The sequence below is a fragment of the Phyllobates terribilis genome, unplaced genomic scaffold (assembly GCF_046119375.1).
Source record: "Phyllobates terribilis strain yellow unplaced genomic scaffold, ASM4611937v1 Scaffold_38__1_contigs__length_12584779, whole genome shotgun sequence".
In the NCBI taxonomy this organism is placed as follows: Eukaryota; Metazoa; Chordata; class Amphibia; order Anura; family Dendrobatidae; genus Phyllobates; species Phyllobates terribilis.
In genome coordinates this window covers 1,414,273-1,433,874 of record NW_027362798.1, presented here as the reverse complement: position 1 = coordinate 1,433,874, position 19,602 = coordinate 1,414,273, and the positions used below count along the sequence as shown (strand labels likewise).

Genomic DNA, 19,602 nt, shown 5'->3' with positions numbered 1-19,602 from the left:
GCTGCTGTGCACAGGTATATAAAGGCTCAGAGCCTATTATGACACGCGCAGCCAGCGTTCCATTGCCACATTCCATCTACTGCAGGCAGGATACCTGGCTGGCTGAATGTCGCTGAGAAGCTCACAGAGACCGCCATAAGCAACAGTTTAACAGAATGCCACAGACTAATCAACCAAACTTTTTGGGTTGGGTTCTCTTTTATAGTCTGCAGGCATTAAATGAAAGAAGTCAGTGTTCCAGCAGAAGGAGACAACGTTTCAGAAAAGGCATTGTAGCAAACCAAAAAAGAAATTTTAAGCGCAGCAGAGTAACCAGCGCACATACCTGTTAGCTCAGGTGAGTTTAAAAGGCTGCTGTTGATAACAAGGGCATTTGCTAAATAGATGGTGTGTGTGCAACAATATACTGAAAGGTCAATTATATTGTGCAGCTTATCTCACCACCTGTAGTTATTTAGGTGAAAGCTCCAAAATGCTTGCCTAATATGTCTGTTTATCCAAAAGGAAGTAAAAAGGGAGAGCTAGAAAGATAGCATTGCATCACATTACATGGCAATGCAATGCACAGTTGCTGAAGTTGAACCAAAATGAGCTTGTAATCTGGCTTCTGCAACTTTGAACATGAAAAATCCAATGAGGAGAAGAAAAGCAAAGCCAAAGAGTCCATCCCAAAATCCGACAAACAAGCAAAATGAACAAAAAACATTGAATTCAATTCTTTCTGATTTTAGAAACTGCATTAAAGAAGGGGTGCACCGGTCCTGGAGATACTGCAATACCAGGTCAATGCGTGGAGTGGACAGAGCAAGCTCTTTTTCCATCTCCCTGTTCTAAAAATCCATTTAATATATGGTCCCCAGATAGGGGACGTATCAGATATTAAACTGATAAGAACAGATACTACACTTGATCTTAGCCAAAAGGCCGAGAAGCGATAACCAGAATTGGTTTCAAACTACGGAGCCACCCAAGGATCCTGAAAAGTCCATTTGTGGAGATGAGCTCCTGGACTCCCGTTAAGAAGACATGTTGTCAACCTCTAGATCCCTTACATGCCTGCACTTTTCGGCTTGCTGCTGCTGCAATCCACGCGTTTTAGATCTGCATAACTCCACCTCTTTAAACACAGCACCTTCACCCCCTGCTGTTCCCACCCGCCTCAACACCGTTGGAAGGGAGGAGAACCAATTAAGGCGGGGGGTGGGGTGGAACGAGCAGCTGTCTACCCTTAGCAGGAGGGCTCCTGATTACATACCTCTCCTGCTGCTGCTGCTGCTGGCTGTCCAGCAGCAGACTGAAGGTGGCTGCTGCTGTGCACAGGTATATAAAGGCTCAGAGCCTATTATGACACGCGCAGCCAGCGTTCCATTGCCACATTCCATCTACTGCAGGCAGGATACCTGGCTGGCTGAATGTCGCTGAGAAGCTCACAGAGACCGCCATAAGCAACAGTTTAACAGAATGCCACAGACTAATCAACCAAACTTTTTGGGTTGGGTTCTCTTTTATAGTCTGCAGGCATTAAATGAAAGAAGTCAGTGTTCCAGCAGAAGGAGACAACGTTTCAGAAAAGGCATTGTAGCAAACCAAAAAAGAAATTTTAAGCGCAGCAGAGTAACCAGCGCACATACCTGTTAGCTCAGGTGAGTTTAAAAGGCTGCTGTTGATAACAAGGGCATTTGCTAAATAGATGGTGTGTGTGCAACAATATACTGAAAGGTCAATTATATTGTGCAGCTTATCTCACCACCTGTAGTTATTTAGGTGAAAGCTCCAAAATGCTTGCCTAATATGTCTGTTTATCCAAAAGGAAGTAAAAAGGGAGAGCTAGAAAGATAGCATTGCATCACATTACATGGCAATGCAATGCACAGTTGCTGAAGTTGAACCAAAATGAGCTTGTAATCTGGCTTCTGCAACTTTGAACATGAAAAATCCAATGAGGAGAAGAAAAGCAAAGCCAAAGAGTCCATCCCAAAATCCGACAAACAAGCAAAATGAACAAAAAACATTGAATTCAATTCTTTCTGATTTTAGAAACTGCATTAAAGAAGGGGTGCACCGGTCCTGGGGATACTGCAATACCAGGTCAATGCGTGGAGTGGACAGAGCAAGCTCTTTTTCCATCTCCCTGTTCTAAAAATCCATTTAATATATGGTCCCCAGATAGGGGACGTATCAGATATTAAACTGATAAGAACAGATCAGGTTTCAACATAATTTATTAAGTGCGTAAAAGATGGTTTACAATCAAAAACAACAACACAAACAGTACATTATTAAAACACAGAATTCCACCCATAAAAACCCCATATACGATTAGCATCCCTCCTCCCAATACATTTGACATCCCTCAAGTAATAAATATACATCTGGCTAAAAGCAATTTTAAGACAATCCTTCACAGAAATAGCATCACGTTTAAAAAGTAAAATATTGCGTGCCTTCCAAAGGGCGTCTTTAAAACAGTTAATCATACACCAACATATACAATACTGTTGAGGGGTCGGACATTTAAAAAGGCCATATAAAACATATTCATGGTTAAAATCTCTTAAACCGCAAGTCCATTTTAAAAGAATCCCAACTTTGTGCCAAAGTTCCTGTGCAAATGGGCAATTCCACATAAGGTGCAAGGTGGTTTCGTCATTAACACATGAGTCTCTGGGGCATTTGGCTCTGGCCACCAGGCCTCTCCTGTGTTGAAATTCTCTGGTGGGGAGGCACTGGTGGACCACCATCCATGCGATGTCCTTATGTCCATTTGCTAAGAATTTCCCGAAGACATTCTTCCAAACTTGCTTCGATCTCTCTTCTGAGAAATTTACTATGGGGGTCACATCTTCATTCCTCCTCAGAAAAGATAAAAGCTTCTTGCGGTCTTTAAAAATGTCCATATTAAAATCACCAAGGCTATAAAATCGAACAGTCTTTTCTAAGATTGCTTGGTGTTTGGGGGGGCATAGTAAAACAGGGGAATTCAACGACAACTTAAACCATCTTTTAAAAATCATCCCACAAGTATATTTTAAAAAATAACTTAGCGCACTATTACCATTAAAATGTTTGAAACAAAAGCAGAAATAATTTAAATACAAATAAATATGTAAATCGGGGACATCCCTTCCGCCGTTCATTTTATTCTTCCTCATTATTTCTCGCCTTAATTTTTCCATTTTGGAGTTCCATAAAAACATAAAGATCATCCTAGTCATTTTTTTAATTAAAACATCAGAGGGGGGGTACACCATAGTTATATACAGTATGAGGGGTAACAACACTGATTGTATAATTAAAATTTTCCCCTCCATTGTTAGGGACCTCAAACCCCAAAATGATATTTTCTTTGACATTTTTTCTATGACATTCTCCCAGCTTTGAGTTCCCACATTCTCCTCGTTAAAAACAACTCCAAGAATTTTTACATTGTCTCGTTTTATAGTGAGCTGCGGGAGTTGGGCGGTGTCCCAGGATCCCAAAGTCAGACATTCAGATTTATTTAAATTAAGTTTAAACCCGGATGCCTGGGAAAAAAATTCAATGCGCAACACCACCCTCCGGAGGGAAGCAGGGTCCACGCACACAACTGTCACGTCATCCATGTAGCCAAAGACTCTCACATCACTGCCACCTCCGCCTGGAACAGGAACCCCTCTAATCACTTTGTCTTTCCTTATTGCGCTCAGCAGGGGCTCCATGGCGCAGATGAACAGGATGGGCGACAAGGGGCATCCCTGCTTCACTCCGGACTCAAGGGGAACTCCATCTGTTAAAAAGCCATTAAGAGAAATTTGACTAAAACAATTTTTATATAAAATCTTAATACAATTTAAAAGCATATTAGGGATACCCATTCTTTTTAAAACTCTAAAAAGAAATCTATGAGAGACTCTATCGAAAGCTTTTTCAAAATCTAGGGCTAAAAGAGCTACATTTTGACCCCGGTCTCTGGAATACCAAATTACATCCCTTAATACGTTTAAAACCTCTGAAATACTTCTGCCTGGTACACTACAAACCTGCTCAGGCTGGATTAGTTTGGCAATGACACTCCTGAGCCGGTCTGCAACCACCTTAGCAAGTACCTTGTAATCAACATTTAGGAGAGTTATGGGTCTCCAATTCGCTAGAGTACTGCGGTCACCTTTTTTATATATCAAAGACACCACTCCTCTCCTCCACGAAAATGGCAACTGTTCACAAATAAAAACTTCTTTAAAAAGCATAAAAAGGTCCTCTTTTAAAATGTCCCAAAAAGTAAGGTAAAATTCTACAGGTAGTCCGTCACACCCAGGTGCTTTACCCTTAGAGAAACTTTTAAAAACATAAAATAATTCCTCTAAAACAATATCGCGTTCTAAAAACTCCTGGTCTGTAAAATTTAACTTAAAATCGAGATCATTAAGAGCATCAGATAAAAAGGACTCATCTATACACTTTTTACTAAAAAGATGCTTATAAAAGTTAAAAGTAGCATTCAACATTCCCTGCATAGATGTTTCACCCTCTAGATTTGTGATCACTTCTCTTTTATCCATGACTTTTTTGAAGAAGAAGCGAGAGCACTTCTCCCCCTCCTCCAAGTGCTGCACTCTAGAGTTAAAAATAATCTCTTTCCCCTTTGTGTCTATGCAGTTCTGAATTTCAGTTTTTAGGCTAGCAATATCATCTCCCACCTCCACCCCTAGCTCTTTGAATTTAAAAAGTGTTTGCAGTTTGGTGTTAAGATCACTAAAACATCTTTTTTTCTCTCTAGCTTTACGTCTCCCTGCTTTTATAAAAAACATTCTGACTTTTTTTTTCAAATTTTCCCACCAGGTTACCATAGGGGCATCAGAAGGTTTTTGTCGCCGCCAGGCTTGATAGGCTTTACCAAAGTCTTGTCGAATCAGAGGGTCCTCCAGCAGGTAAGTACTTAGACGCCAGAGGCCCCTGTTGACCCTCTGTTCATCCCGGTATTCTAGATGCACCTCCAAGCCCTTATGGTCAGAAAATATATTTGATGTTAAAACACATTTTACAGGGTTAAAATCATCTGATAGGAAAATAAAATCGATCCTGGAGGACACCCCTCTTCCGGACCACGTATAACCAGGGTCCGTCGGCAGGAGTGACCTCCACGCATCGCATAATTTAAAATCAGTTATAAAATCTTTCAATAGATGACATGACTTATCCAATTTGCGTAAAGGGTCACCCCCTGCTCGTTGTTCACTAGCACAAAGACAATTAAAATCACCCCCTACGACCAGGGGAGATGACCCAGTACAGTACAATGGCAATATCCCAAATAAATTAATTCTCTCTTGCTTATCAGGGGGAGCATAAATATTCATTACACGTAGGGTAAAACCATTAAATTTAAAATGCACTAAAACCACTCTGCCTGGTACTATTTCTGTGACAGCATTTATAGTAATATTTCTCCCACGACAGAGGAAGCCCACCCCCGCTGACTTGTTGTCATTGGAGCCAGACCAGATGGAGGGCCCCAGTCTCCAATCTGTCTTGATATCATTATAATTTAGTGCATGTTGTATCCCGCATTCCTGTAATAAACATATGTCAAAGTCAGTGGTTTCTAAATACTTGAATAGAGCAGCCCTACGAACTGGGCTCTTTAATGACCTCACATTCAGTGAGACAAGTCTTATTGTGGGCATTCATAGGTCAGGGTGGTGGATCTTCCATGAGGACACCTGACTCAAAGCCCTGTATATCAAATTGCTCCAGGACATCCGGGCTAGAAGACCCAAACGACTCGATATTCTGTGAGCCGGCGGTTGCCCCCTCGTAGGTCACGGTTCCCAGCCACATTCCAGGAGACGCTGGGGATTCGACATTCCGTCTCTTTTTCGGGGCAGACTCCACTAGGTCACTGGTGCAGTCCTCCTCTTCCTCCACCTCCTCCAGGGGGGGAGACTGGTCCATCAGGACAAGATCAGCAACACAGATTTCCTGATGTTCTCCACCTAGAAGCAAAGCCCCCTCATCTGGCTGGCTAATCGCCCTGGAAGATCCTGAGGCCATCGCTGCGTGGTCCCCTGTAGCCAACCGCACAGGGGCACCACCCTCCAGCCCAACAGGATCGGTATCGGGAACCATCGATACGGAGGATACCCTCCCAGAAGGAGGACCCCCCCGCTCCGGTCCATGCGAGGTCCGCCCATCGTTAAGGGACTTCGATGCAGGTGCCGCCCCAGAGGGGCCTCCGGCTCCCTGCTCCATCCCAGCCTTCTCGCCCTTCGAACCGCCCTCCGACGCCGGCCTGCCAGTGAAGACCGGTGGGCGCATCGGCTCAGCTTCAGAAGATGCAGCTTCTGCGTAGGTCCTGGTCCTGGTCCTGTTGGGGCATCCTCGGAACATGTGCCCCGCCTCACCGCAGAGATTACATTTCCTCCCAGCGGGACAGTCCTTCATTAAATGTCCGTAACAGCTGCAATTATTGCAGCGGTCTACTTTCCTGCCCGTGCAGGACGTTTGGGTATGACCCATTTGTCCACAGTTCCTGCAACATACTGGCATTCCAGGATAAAATAAGTAGCCTCTGCTCTTACCGATTACGAAGGTTGAGGGAGGGTGTAGCATTCCTCCCACTCCACTAAGGTCCCTCTTTAGACGGGCCATATACCTTCTCTTGCCGCACCAGAAGCCTACCGCGTTCTTCACAGTACCCAGGTATCTCAGATCATCACAATAGCGGGTAAGGTAGGTCGAGATGTCTGCAGCTTCCACAAAGGGGTTCGGGAAATGCACCACGATGGGGATCTCGTCATAAGCATACAAGAGACAAAAGGTTAGTCCATCCAACTCATCTAAGTAGTTTTTCTCGTTTACCTTTTGTACGAGTTGCTGACAGCATCCCTGGCTCTTGAAGGTGATGGTGTATGTCCCCTTGTACTCGTTGTCCTGGAAGCAGAATATGTCTTCCCGCCGAAACTCCAGAACTCCAAGAAGAATCCTATGGCAGATGTAGTCCAAATTCTTCTCCATCCTCGATGCTGCTCCAACTTCAATCCTCACGGTGTTCCGCATCCGGGCATCACCCGATGAATATGTGAGCGTTGCCGGCATCCTTCACTCAGGAACGTACCGACTCTTCTCTCTGAAAGGCGCAAGCCTTCATGGGATCCCTTCCCGTTGCTCCCGGACTAATCCTTCCTCCCAATAGCAGCAGGGGGGTTAAGTCCCTCCGAAGAGGAACGATCCCCCCAGGCCGAGAGAAAGGGTACCAAGAGCACCTCACAGGCAAGACCACACAGGTAAACCTGATAGATCGTGCCAAAAGGCCGAGAAGCGATAACCAGAATTGGTTTCAAACTACGGAGCCACCCAAGGATCCTGAAAAGTCCATTTGTGGAGATGAGCTCCTGGACTCCCGTTAAGAAGACATGTTGTCAACCTCTAGATCCCTTACATGCCTGCACTTTTCGGCTTGCTGCTGCTGCAATCCACGCGTTTTAGATCTGCATAACTCCACCTCTTTAAACACAGCACCTTCACCCCCTGCTGTTCCCACCCGCCTCAACACCGTTGGAAGGGAGGAGAACCAATTAAGGCGGGGGGTGGGGTGGAACGAGCAGCTGTCTACCCTTAGCAGGAGGGCTCCTGATTACATACCTCTCCTGCTGCTGCTGCTGCTGGCTGTCCAGCAGCAGACTGAAGATGGCTGCTGCTGTGCACAGGTATATAAAGGCTCAGAGCCTATTATGACACGCGCAGCCAGCGTTCCATTGCCACATTCCATCTACTGCAGGCAGGATACCTGGCTGGCTGAATGTCGCTGAGAAGCTCACAGAGACCGCCATAAGCAACAGTTTAACAGAATGCCACAGACTAATCAACCAAACTTTTTGGGTTGGGTTCTCTTTTATAGTCTGCAGGCATTAAATGAAAGAAGTCAGTGTTCCAGCAGAAGGAGACAACGTTTCAGAAAAGGCATTGTAGCAAACCAAAAAAGAAATTTTAAGCGCAGCAGAGTAACCAGCGCACATACCTGTTAGCTCAGGTGAGTTTAAAAGGCTGCTGTTGATAACAAGGGCATTTGCTAAATAGATGGTGTGTGTGCAACAATATACTGAAAGGTCAATTATATTGTGCAGCTTATCTCACCACCTGTAGTTATTTAGGTGAAAGCTCCAAAATGCTTGCCTAATATGTCTGTTTATCCAAAAGGAAGTAAAAAGGGAGAGCTAGAAAGATAGCATTGCATCACATTACATGGCAATGCAATGCACAGTTGCTGAAGTTGAACCAAAATGAGCTTGTAATCTGGCTTCTGCAACTTTGAACATGAAAAATCCAATGAGGAGAAGAAAAGCAAAGCCAAAGAGTCCATCCCAAAATCCGACAAACAAGCAAAATGAACAAAAAACATTGAATTCAATTCTTTCTGATTTTAGAAACTGCATTAAAGAAGGGGTGCACCGGTCCTGGAGATACTGCAATACCAGGTCAATGCGTGGAGTGGACAGAGCAAGCTCTTTTTCCATCTCCCTGTTCTAAAAATCCATTTAATATATGGTCCCCAGATAGGGGACGTATCAGATATTAAACTGATAAGAACAGATACTACACTTGATCTTAGCCAAAAGGCCGAGAAGCGATAACCAGAATTGGTTTCAAACTACGGAGCCACCCAAGGATCCTGAAAAGTCCATTTGTGGAGATGAGCTCCTGGACTCCCGTTAAGAAGACATGTTGTCAACCTCTAGATCCCTTACATGCCTGCACTTTTCGGCTTGCTGCTGCTGCAATCCACGCGTTTTAGATCTGCATAACTCCACCTCTTTAAACACAGCACCTTCACCCCCTGCTGTTCCCACCCGCCTCAACACCGTTGGAAGGGAGGAGAACCAATTAAGGCGGGGGGTGGGGTGGAACGAGCAGCTGTCTACCCTTAGCAGGAGGGCTCCTGATTACATACCTCTCCTGCTGCTGCTGCTGCTGGCTGTCCAGCAGCAGACTGAAGGTGGCTGCTGCTGTGCACAGGTATATAAAGGCTCAGAGCCTATTATGACACGTGCAGCCAGCGTTCCATTGCCACATTCCATCTACTGCAGGCAGGATACCTGGCTGGCTGAATGTCGCTGAGAAGCTCACAGAGACCGCCATAAGCAACAGTTTAACAGAATGCCACAGACTAATCAACCAAACTTTTTGGGTTGGGTTCTCTTTTATAGTCTGCAGGCATTAAATGAAAGAAGTCAGTGTTCCAGCAGAAGGAGACAACGTTTCAGAAAAGGCATTGTAGCAAACCAAAAAAGAAATTTTAAGCGCAGCAGAGTAACCAGCGCACATACCTGTTAGCTCAGGTGAGTTTAAAAGGCTGCTGTTGATAACAAGGGCATTTGCTAAATAGATGGTGTGTGTGCAACAATATACTGAAAGGTCAATTATGTTGTGCAGCTTATCTCACCACCTGTAGTTATTTAGGTGAAAGCTCCAAAATGCTTGCCTAATATGTCTGTTTATCCAAAAGGAAGTAAAAAGGGAGAGCTAGAAAGATAGCATTGCATCACATTACATGGCAATGCAATGCACAGTTGCTGAAGTTGAACCAAAATGAGCTTGTAATCTGGCTTCTGCAACTTTGAACATGAAAAATCCAATGAGGAGAAGAAAAGCAAAGCCAAAGAGTCCATCCCAAAATCCGACAAACAAGCAAAATGAACAAAAAACATTGAATTCAATTCTTTCTGATTTTAGAAACTGCATTAAAGAAGGGGTGCACCGGTCCTGGAGATACTGCAATACCAGGTCAATGCGTGGAGTGGACAGAGCAAGCTCTTTTTCCATCTCCCTGTTCTAAAAATCCATTTAATATATGGTCCCCAGATAGGGGACGTATCAGATATTAAACTGATAAGAACAGATACTACACTTGATCTTAGCCAAAAGGCCGAGAAGCGATAACCAGAATTGGTTTCAAACTACGGAGCCACCCAAGGATCCTGAAAAGTCCATTTGTGGAGATGAGCTCCTGGACTCCCGTTAAGAAGACATGTTGTCAACCTCTAGATCCCTTACATGCCTGCACTTTTCGGCTTGCTGCTGCTGCAATCCACGCGTTTTAGATCTGCATAACTCCACCTCTTTAAACACAGCACCTTCACCCCCTGCTGTTCCCACCCGCCTCAACACCGTTGGAAGGGAGGAGAACCAATTAAGGCGGGGAGTGGGGTGGAACGAGCAGCTGTCTACCCTTAGCAGGAGGGCTCCTGATTACATACCTCTCCTGCTGCTGCTGCTGCTGGCTGTCCAGCAGCAGACTGAAGGTGGCTGCTGCTGTGCACAGGTATATAAAGGCTCAGAGCCTATTATGACACGCGCAGCCAGCGTTCCATTGCCACATTCCATCTACTGCAGGCAGGATACCTGGCTGGCTGAATGTCGCTGAGAAGCTCACAGAGACCGCCATAAGCAACAGTTTAACAGAATGCCACAGACTAATCAACCAAACTTTTTGGGTTGGGTTCTCTTTTATAGTCTGCAGGCATTAAATGAAAGAAGTCAGTGTTCCAGCAGAAGGAGACAACGTTTCAGAAAAGGCATTGTAGCAAACCAAAAAAGAAATTTTAAGCGCAGCAGAGTAACCAGCGCACATACCTGTTAGCTCAGGTGAGTTTAAAAGGCTGCTGTTGATAACAAGGGCATTTGCTAAATAGATGGTGTGTGTGCAACAATATACTGAAAGGTCAATTATATTGTGCAGCTTATCTCACCACCTGTAGTTATTTAGGTGAAAGCTCCAAAATGCTTGCCTAATATGTCTGTTTATCCAAAAGGAAGTAAAAAGGGAGAGCTAGAAAGATAGCATTGCATCACATTACATGGCAATGCAATGCACAGTTGCTGAAGTTGAACCAAAATGAGCTTGTAATCTGGCTTCTGCAACTTTGAACATGAAAAATCCAATGAGGAGAAGAAAAGCAAAGCCAAAGAGTCCATCCCAAAATCCGACAAACAAGCAAAATGAACAAAAAACATTGAATTCAATTCTTTCTGATTTTAGAAACTGCATTAAAGAAGGGGTGCACCGGTCCTGGAGATACTGCAATACCACGTCAATGCGTGGAGTGGACAGAGCAAGCTCTTTTTCCATCTCCCTGTTCTAAAAATCCATTTAATATATGGTCCCCAGATAGGGGACGTATCAGATATTAAACTGATAAGAACAGATACTACACTTGATCTTAGCCAAAAGGCCGAGAAGCGATAACCAGAATTGGTTTCAAACTACGGAGCCACCCAAGGATCCTGAAAAGTCCATTTGTGGAGATGAGCTCCTGGACTCCCGTTAAGAAGACATGTTGTCAACCTCTAGATCCCTTACATGCCTGCACTTTTCGGCTTGCTGCTGCTGCAATCCACGCGTTTTAGATCTGCATAACTCCACCTCTTTAAACACCGCACCTTCACCCCCTGCTGTTCCCACCCGCCTCAACACTGTTGGAAGGGAGGAGAACCAATTAAGGCGGGGGGTGGGGTGGAACGAGCAGCTGTCTACCCTTAGCAGGAGGGCTCCTGATTACATACCTCTCCTGCTGCTGCTGCTGCTGGCTGTCCAGCAGCAGACTGAAGGTGGCTGCTGCTGCGCACAGGTATATAAAGGCTCAGAGCCTATTATGACAAGCGCAGCCAGCGTTCCATTGCCACATTCCATCTACTGCAGGCAGGATACCTGGCTGGCTGAATGTCGCTGAGAAGCTCACAGAGACCGCCATAAGCAACAGTTTAACAGAATGCCACAGACTAATCAACCAAACTTTTTGGGTTGGGTTCTCTTTTATAGTCTGCAGGCATTAAATGAAAGAAGTCAGTGTTCCAGCAGAGGGAGACAACGTTTCAGAAAAGGCATTGTAGCAAACCAAAAAAGAAATTTTAAGCGCAGCAGAGTAACCAGCGCACATACCTGTTAGCTCAGGTGAGTTTAAAAGGCTGCTGTTGATAACAAGGGCATTTGCTAAATAGATGGTGTGTGTGCAACAATATACTGAAAGGTCAATTATATTGTGCAGCTTATCTCACCACCTGTAGTTATTTAGGTGAAAGCTCCAAAATGCTTGCCTAATATGTCTGTTTATCCAAAAGGAAGTAAAAAGGGAGAGCTAGAAAGATAGCATTGCATCACATTACATGGCAATGCAATGCACAGTTGCTGAAGTTGAACCAAAATGAGCTTGTAATCTGGCTTCTGCAACTTTGAACATGAAAAATCCAATGAGGAGAAGAAAAGCAAAGCTAAAAAGTCCATCCCAAAATCCGACAAACAAGCAAAATGAACAAAAAACATTGAATTCAATTCTTTCTGATTTTAGAAACTGCATTAAAGAAGGGGTGCACCGGTCCTGGAGATACTGCAATACCAGGTCAATGCGTGGAGTGGACAGAGCAAGCTCTTTTTCCATCTCCCTGTTCTAAAAATCCATTTAATATATGGTCCCCAGATAGGGGACGTATCAGATATTAAACTGATAAGAACAGATACTACACTTGATCTTAGCCAAAAGGCCGAGAAGCGATAACCAGAATTGGTTTCAAACTACGGAGCCACCCAAGGATCCTGAAAAGTCCATTTGTGGAGATGAGCTCCTGGACTCCCGTTAAGAAGACATGTTGTCAACCTCTAGATCCCTTACATGCCTGCACTTTTCGGCTTGCTGCTGCTGCAATCCACGCGTTTTAGATCTGCATAACTCCACCTCTTTAAACACAGCACCTTCACCCCCTGCTGTTCCCACCCGCCTCAACACCGTTGGAAGGGAGGAGAACCAATTAAGGCGGGGGGTGGGGTGGAACGATCAGCTGTCTACCCTTAGCAGGAGGGCTCCTGATTACATACCTCTCCTGCTGCTGCTGCTGCTGGCTGTCCAGCAGCAGACTGAAGGTGGCTGCTGCTGTGCACAGGTATATAAAGGCTCAGAGCCTATTATGACACGCGCAGCCAGCGTTCCATTGCCACATTCCATCTACTGCAGGCAGGATACCTGGCTGGCTGAATGTCGCTGAGAAGCTCACAGAGACCGCCATAAGCAACAGTTTAACAGAATGCCACAGACTAATCAACCAAACTTTTTGGGTTGGGTTCTCTTTTATAGTCTGCAGGCATTAAATGAAAGAAGTCAGTGTTCCAGCAGAGGGAGACAACGTTTCAGAAAAGGCATTGTAGCAAACCAAAAAAGAAATTTTAAGCGCAGCAGAGTAACCAGCGCACATACCTGTTAGCTCAGGTGAGTTTAAAAGGCTGCTGTTGATAACAAGGGCATTTGCTAAATAGATGGTGTGTGTGCAACAATATACTGAAAGGTCAATTATATTGTGCAGCTTATCTCACCACCTGTAGTTATTTAGGTGAAAGCTCCAAAATGCTTGCCTAATATGTCTGTTTATCCAAAAGGAAGTAAAAAGGGAGAGCTAGAAAGATAGCATTGCATCACATTACATGGCAATGCAATGCACAGTTGCTGAAGTTGAACCAAAATGAGCTTGTAATCTGGCTTCTGCAACTTTGAACATGAAAAATCCAATGAGGAGAAGAAAAGCAAAGCCAAAGAGTCCATCCCAAAATCCGACAAAGAAGCAAAATGAACAAAAAACATTGAATTCAATTCTTTCTGATTTTAGAAACTGCATTAAAGAAGGGGTGCACCGGTCCTGGAGATACTGCAATACCAGGTCAATGCGTGGAGTGGACAGAGCAAGCTCTTTTTCCATCTCCCTGTTCTAAAAATCCATTTAATATATGGTCCCCAGATAGGGGACGTATCAGATATTAAACTGATAAGAACAGATACTACACTTGATCTTAGCCAAAAGGCCGAGAAGCGATAACCAGAATTGGTTTCAAACTACGGAGCCACCCAAGGATCCTGAAAAGTCCATTTGTGGAGATGAGCTCCTGGACTCCCGTTAAGAAGACATGTTGTCAACCTCTAGATCCCTTACATGCCTGCACTTTTCGGCTTGCTGCTGCTGCAATCCACGCGTTTTAGATCTGCATAACTCCACCTCTTTAAACACAGCACCTTCACCCCCTGCTGTTCCCACCCGCCTCAACACCGTTGGAAGGGAGGAGAACCAATTAAGGCGGGGGGTGGGGTGGAACGAGCAGCTGTCTACCCTTAGCAGGAGGGCTCCTGATTACATACCTCTCCTGCTGCTGCTGCTGCTGGCTGTCCAGCAGCAGACTGAAGGTGGCTGCTGCTGTGCACAGGTATATAAAGGCTCAGAGCCTATTATGACACGCGCAGCCAGCGTTCCATTGCCACATTCCATCTACTGCAGGCAGGATACCTGGCTGGCTGAATGTCGCTGAGAAGCTCACAGAGACCGCCATAAGCAACAGTTTAACAGAATGCCACAGACTAATCAACCAAACTTTTTGGGTTGGGTTCTCTTTTATAGTCTGCAGGCATTAAATGAAAGAAGTCAGTGTTCCAGCAGAGGGAGACAACGTTTCAGAAAAGGCATTGTAGCAAACCAAAAAAGAAATTTTAAGCGCAGCAGAGTAACCAGCGCACATACCTGTTAGCTCAGGTGAGTTTAAAAGGCTGCTGTTGATAACAAGGGCATTTGCTAAATAGATGGTGTGTGTGCAACAATATACTGAAAGGTCAATTATATTGTGCAGCTTATCTCACCACCTGTAGTTATTTAGGTGAAAGCTCCAAAATGCTTGCCTAATATGTCTGTTTATCCAAAAGGAAGTAAAAAGGGAGAGCTAGAAAGATAGCATTGCATCACATTACATGGCAATGCAATGCACAGTTGCTGAAGTTGAACCAAAATGGGCTTGTAATCTGGCTTCTGCAACTTTGAACATGAAAAATCCAATGAGGAGAAGAAAAGCAAAGCCAAGGAGTCCATCCCAAAATCCGACAAAGAAGCAAAATGAACAAAAAACATTGAATTCAATTCTTTCTGATTTTAGAAACTGCATTAAAGAAGGGGTGCACCGGTCCTGGAGATACTGCAATACCAGGTCAATGCGTGGAGTGGACAGAGCAAGCTCTTTTTCCATCTCCCTGTTCTAAAAATCCATTTAATATATGGTCCCCAGATAGGGGACGTATCAGATATTAAACTGATAAGAACAGATTTTTTTTTTTTTTTTATACCATTCAGTAAAATTTTTCAAGCAACAATCAATAGTATAAAAACTCATACTACGTTGCCCAGTCTTACATCATAATGGTACTTTCTTTATTTCATATTTATAACTTTATACTGAAACAGTTGTAATACCTTTTGAATGGACAAAAAACTATAAAACATACCATTATCATAAAAAAAGACAGATCACAACACTTAAACAAGGACTTACTGGTACTTTACCAGTGACCTCCATTTTTTTACTTTCCAAAAACCTTCTGAATCAGAGCCACCACCGCCACGGCTGTCCCATAAATAAACTATGTATAACCTTGACAAAACCATCCTAACACAATTATTAACTGAGATTATTTTCCTTTTAAATAAACACAAATTCCTAACGTCCCACAGACTTTCTATTACACATGCCATTATCAACCACAACAATCTCTCTTTCACCCGGCTACTTGCACCCATCTCAAACATTACCACTCTCCAATTTATAAAATTCACGCCCGCTAGTTCCTTGCATAAACCACCCACTCCCTTCCAAACACTCTGAGCATAATCACAATTCCAAACCAAATGCATAACAGTTTCACTCGCCCCACATCCATCCCTCGGACATACCTCTGTTCTAATCAGATCCCTCCTCTTCTGTACCTCTCTCACAGGCAAAATCTCATGCAAACTCATCCATACGATATCACGCTGCCTATTCGATATTCCTTTTATACTCAGGTTCCTCCATACACACAACGCTTCACTCGATCTCAAGCCCCTAATGTTACATTCAAACTCTCTAACACGCATCCTTCTCCTTACATTCCTTATCACTTTGAAATCACCCATAGGAACATCCAACAAATCATGCTTGACAACAAATTTTTCAACAAACTCATACCACACTGGACATTTAAACGAAACAGGCACTCTTGCATCCCTTCTCATCCATTTCAACCCAAACAACATCCATCCAGCCATATATTTAATCATAAAAGCCGTCTTGTTATCCATACCTAACAGAACAACCACCGTTTTAATATAATTTAAACCAAGACAAAATTCAAAATTTGGGAAATCCATTCCCCCATGTTCACGTAACTTACACAAATATTCCCTTTTAAGTTTCTCCATCTTACTTCCCCAATAAAACGTAAAAATTAGCTTCTCAATCCGCCTAAAACCCCTATAAGGGGCTGGAAAAACCACTGACACAAAAAGTAACATAGGAAGAATCACTGACTTAATAATAAGGACTTTGCCTGACAATGTCAAGTCCCGTAACCTCCAAAAATTTAACTTCTGTTCAATCCTCTTACCGCATTCATCCCAACTCTCATTCCCTTTCAGATCTTTGTTAAACCATACCCCCAAAACCTTAATAGCACCTTCTTCACATATCACACCATCCATCCTAACACTCGAATCCCCGAAACACTTAAAGCTACACTTCCCCCAATTCACCCTAAAACCAGATGCACCACAAAAGAAATCTAAAAGCAACCTTGCTCGATTCATAGCAGCCATATTATCACTCACCACAACAACATCGTCCATATACCCCATTACCTTTACAGTCTTTCCACCACTCCCTGGGATCAGAAGACCATTCATCACTTTCTCTTTCCGAATCATGCACAACAGGGGCTCAATCACACTTATAAACAGGACAGGGGACAACGGACACCCCTGCCTGACCCCTGATTTTATGCACACCTTCTCACTCAAACATCCATTCACTAACACTTCACTCACCACACCATCATACAAACACCTTATGGCATTCACAAAAACACTAGGAAAACCCATCCTAACTAACACCTCAAACATAAACGCATGCGACACTCTATCAAAAGCTTTCTCAAAATCCACACAAAAAACCATACATTTCCCGTTCCTAAACATACAATCTCCAATTACGTCCCTCAACAACAAGAGGTTATCAGTCATACACCTACCTGGCACCGCGCACACTTGATCATCACCAACCACACTTCCAATCACCCCACGCATACGGTTAGCCAGAATTTTGCTAAAGACTTTATAATCTGCATTGAGTAATGTAATCGGCCTCCAATTACGCAAATTCTTTTTCTCACCCTTCTTATATAGTAAAACAACTACTCCTTCTTTCATGGAATTACAAAGTACACCATTCATCCACATATATTGACATACCTCCACAAAATCAACACCAATCACATCCCATGCTTTTACATAAAACTCCACAGGCAACCCATCTTTCCCAGGTGTTTTATTCTTTTTCGCACCATCCACCGCCTTTTTAACCTCATCAAAAACAATATCCTCACTCAAACACTCACGTTCCCCTGATTCAAGCTGACTCTCCAACATACCTAACACATGCTCTTTCAAACCCCCATCCACCCATTTAGACTCAAATAAACTACTATAGAAACTATGTACCTCATCCAACACTTCCCTTCCAACCACAGTCATACCATTATCATTTACAACCTCATCCAACTCATCTTTTTTACTGCACATTTTTTTAAAAAAGTACCTCGTACACTTCTCATCCATATCCAAATGCTCAACTCTCGTCCTAAAAATAATTTCCTTCCCACGCTTTTCCAAAACACGCTTCATCTCATCTCTCGCTCCTCTGAGTTGATCACTAACATCAATTCCTTTCATACTCATTTTATGTAACCACTCAATCCTCATATTTAAATCTTTAAATCTGCCTCTTTCAATTGCTGCTTTTTTATAACCCCACCTCCTAAAAAAATTCTTAATTTCCACTTTCACCCAATCCCACCATACAGTCACATCCACAAAATTATTTTTCCTAGACCTCCACCATTCATACTTACTTTCGAAGTCTCTCATAACCCTAACATCCTCTAACAACCTAACATTTAGCTTCCATACCCCAACACCATGCACCATTTTTTTATCACCTTCAAACATACCCCACAAACATTCATGGTCTGTGAAAGAAAAAACATGCTGTTTAAAAAATTTACACACCAAACCTCTATTTGTATACAGCATGCGGTCAATCCTGGACACTATTCCTCCCCTATCAGCTCTATATGTGGCCGGTGGTGGCTTACTCAAAAATTCCGCTGCATCTAAAAAAGAAAAATCAGATGTAATTTGATTAAGGACCTTACCCGTGACATCAATTTCCCCTTCAGAAACACAATTGAAATCACCAACTAATAATATTGGAATCCTTCCAGGCAAAAATAAACGTATTTTCTCTAATAGTGCTAACCTATCCCCTTTGTTAATTGGACAATACACGTTAACAATTTTCACCCTCCACCCTCTCCCCTTAACCACTGCCATTATACAACGACCTGGCTCCACCACCATATAATTTTCAAAACTTAAATCCCTATTCCCCAACAAAATCCCCACACCATCATTTTTGTTTGTCATTGAACCTGACCAAATACTATGCCCATATACCCAGTCCTTTTCAGGAGGTGACTCTTCAATTCCGCACTCTTGCAGACAGTAAATATTTGCTCCAAGATTTTTTAGTTCTTCCAGTATAGCCAATCTTCTAGGCTTAGATTTTATAAGCCTTACATTTATTGACAGTACACTACAGCCCATGTTGGAGCCCATTTTTTAACCATATTCGGTAAAAAAGAACATACCCCCCACCGAAGAGTCAACCTTTCTCGTCTTGAAACTCGATTCCTGATGTTAAGCAGAGAATGCTGGCCCCCTCCTCCAAAAAAGACCTCCTAGGAGAGGCACTGTAGCTCTCGGGATAGCTCCTATCACTTAAGGGGCTGATGCTCCCAATACTGGCAGGTGAAAAATCTGGCCGGAACTTCTTTGCAGAAGACACATCAGAGTCCTCATCAGGGGGCCTCACCACAGCCCCGGTGAAGTCACCCTGGCCACCACCACCTTCATGAATTGCCTCTGAGCTTTCCAAAGCCAACACCGGCGTTGTGGAGAGTGAACCGCTCACTTCTCCCTCACCACTCACATCAAGCAGAATTGACATATCTGCAGGCTCTATCTCAACAGCGCTTCCACCAGCAGGATCGGGTGCTTGCTCCATCTCTTCCATGAAGTCCCTTACTACCTCGATCGCCTCACCAATAGTGGCGGCAGTAGTAGGACGTGGGGACACGGCCTCTGCATATGACCTGGAACGATGGGGACAGTCCTTGAAAGCGTGTCCCTCCTCGCCACATGCATTACAAACCATGGAGTTAGTACACTCCATTGCCAGATGACCCTCTTTATTGCATTTCCCACAAAACTTCTCCACCGTGCAGTCCTCTTGGTAGTGTCCAAAGGATTTACACTTCCTGCAAAACCGCGGAGCACCAGGAAAATACATATACCCTCTATCCCTCCCGATGGCAAAACTGAGGGGAGGGTAGTGGATACCCCCAGGTCCCTGGGGGTCCTCCTGGAACCGTACAAAAAACTTGTGTTTGCCAGTCCACAAGCCCACCTCATTCCTCACCTTGTGTGAGTAGGACACATAGCTGCAATGACGGTTCAGGA

At 43.8% G+C, this 19,602-nt stretch overlaps 8 non-coding genes across 8 annotated transcripts; all 8 read right to left on the bottom strand.

The window, feature by feature from the left end:
- Nucleotides 1–745: 745 nt before the first annotated feature.
- LOC141183644 (U2 spliceosomal RNA) lies at nt 746–936 on the bottom strand. The gene has a single exon (XR_012258477.1). It is a non-coding gene; the product is annotated as a U2 spliceosomal RNA (small nuclear RNA).
- A 1,115-nt stretch (nt 937–2,051) lies between these two features.
- LOC141183395 (U2 spliceosomal RNA) lies at nt 2,052–2,241 on the bottom strand. The gene has a single exon (XR_012258361.1). It is a non-coding gene; the product is annotated as a U2 spliceosomal RNA (small nuclear RNA).
- Nucleotides 2,242–8,416: 6,175 nt separating this feature from the next.
- Nucleotides 8,417–8,607, bottom strand: LOC141183643 (U2 spliceosomal RNA). Its single transcript, XR_012258476.1, has one exon. It is a non-coding gene; the product is annotated as a U2 spliceosomal RNA (small nuclear RNA).
- A 1,115-nt stretch (nt 8,608–9,722) lies between these two features.
- Nucleotides 9,723–9,913, bottom strand: LOC141183641 (U2 spliceosomal RNA). Its single transcript, XR_012258474.1, has one exon. It is a non-coding gene; the product is annotated as a U2 spliceosomal RNA (small nuclear RNA).
- Nucleotides 9,914–11,028: 1,115 nt separating this feature from the next.
- LOC141183208 (U2 spliceosomal RNA) lies at nt 11,029–11,219 on the bottom strand. Its single transcript, XR_012258207.1, has one exon. It is a non-coding gene; the product is annotated as a U2 spliceosomal RNA (small nuclear RNA).
- A 1,115-nt stretch (nt 11,220–12,334) lies between these two features.
- LOC141183640 (U2 spliceosomal RNA) lies at nt 12,335–12,525 on the bottom strand. Its single transcript, XR_012258473.1, has one exon. It is a non-coding gene; the product is annotated as a U2 spliceosomal RNA (small nuclear RNA).
- A 1,115-nt stretch (nt 12,526–13,640) lies between these two features.
- On the bottom strand, nt 13,641–13,831 carry LOC141183639 (U2 spliceosomal RNA). Its single transcript, XR_012258472.1, has one exon. It is a non-coding gene; the product is annotated as a U2 spliceosomal RNA (small nuclear RNA).
- A 1,115-nt stretch (nt 13,832–14,946) lies between these two features.
- On the bottom strand, nt 14,947–15,136 carry LOC141183336 (U2 spliceosomal RNA). Its single transcript, XR_012258319.1, has one exon. It is a non-coding gene; the product is annotated as a U2 spliceosomal RNA (small nuclear RNA).
- Between the last annotated feature and the right edge of the window lie 4,466 nt (nt 15,137–19,602).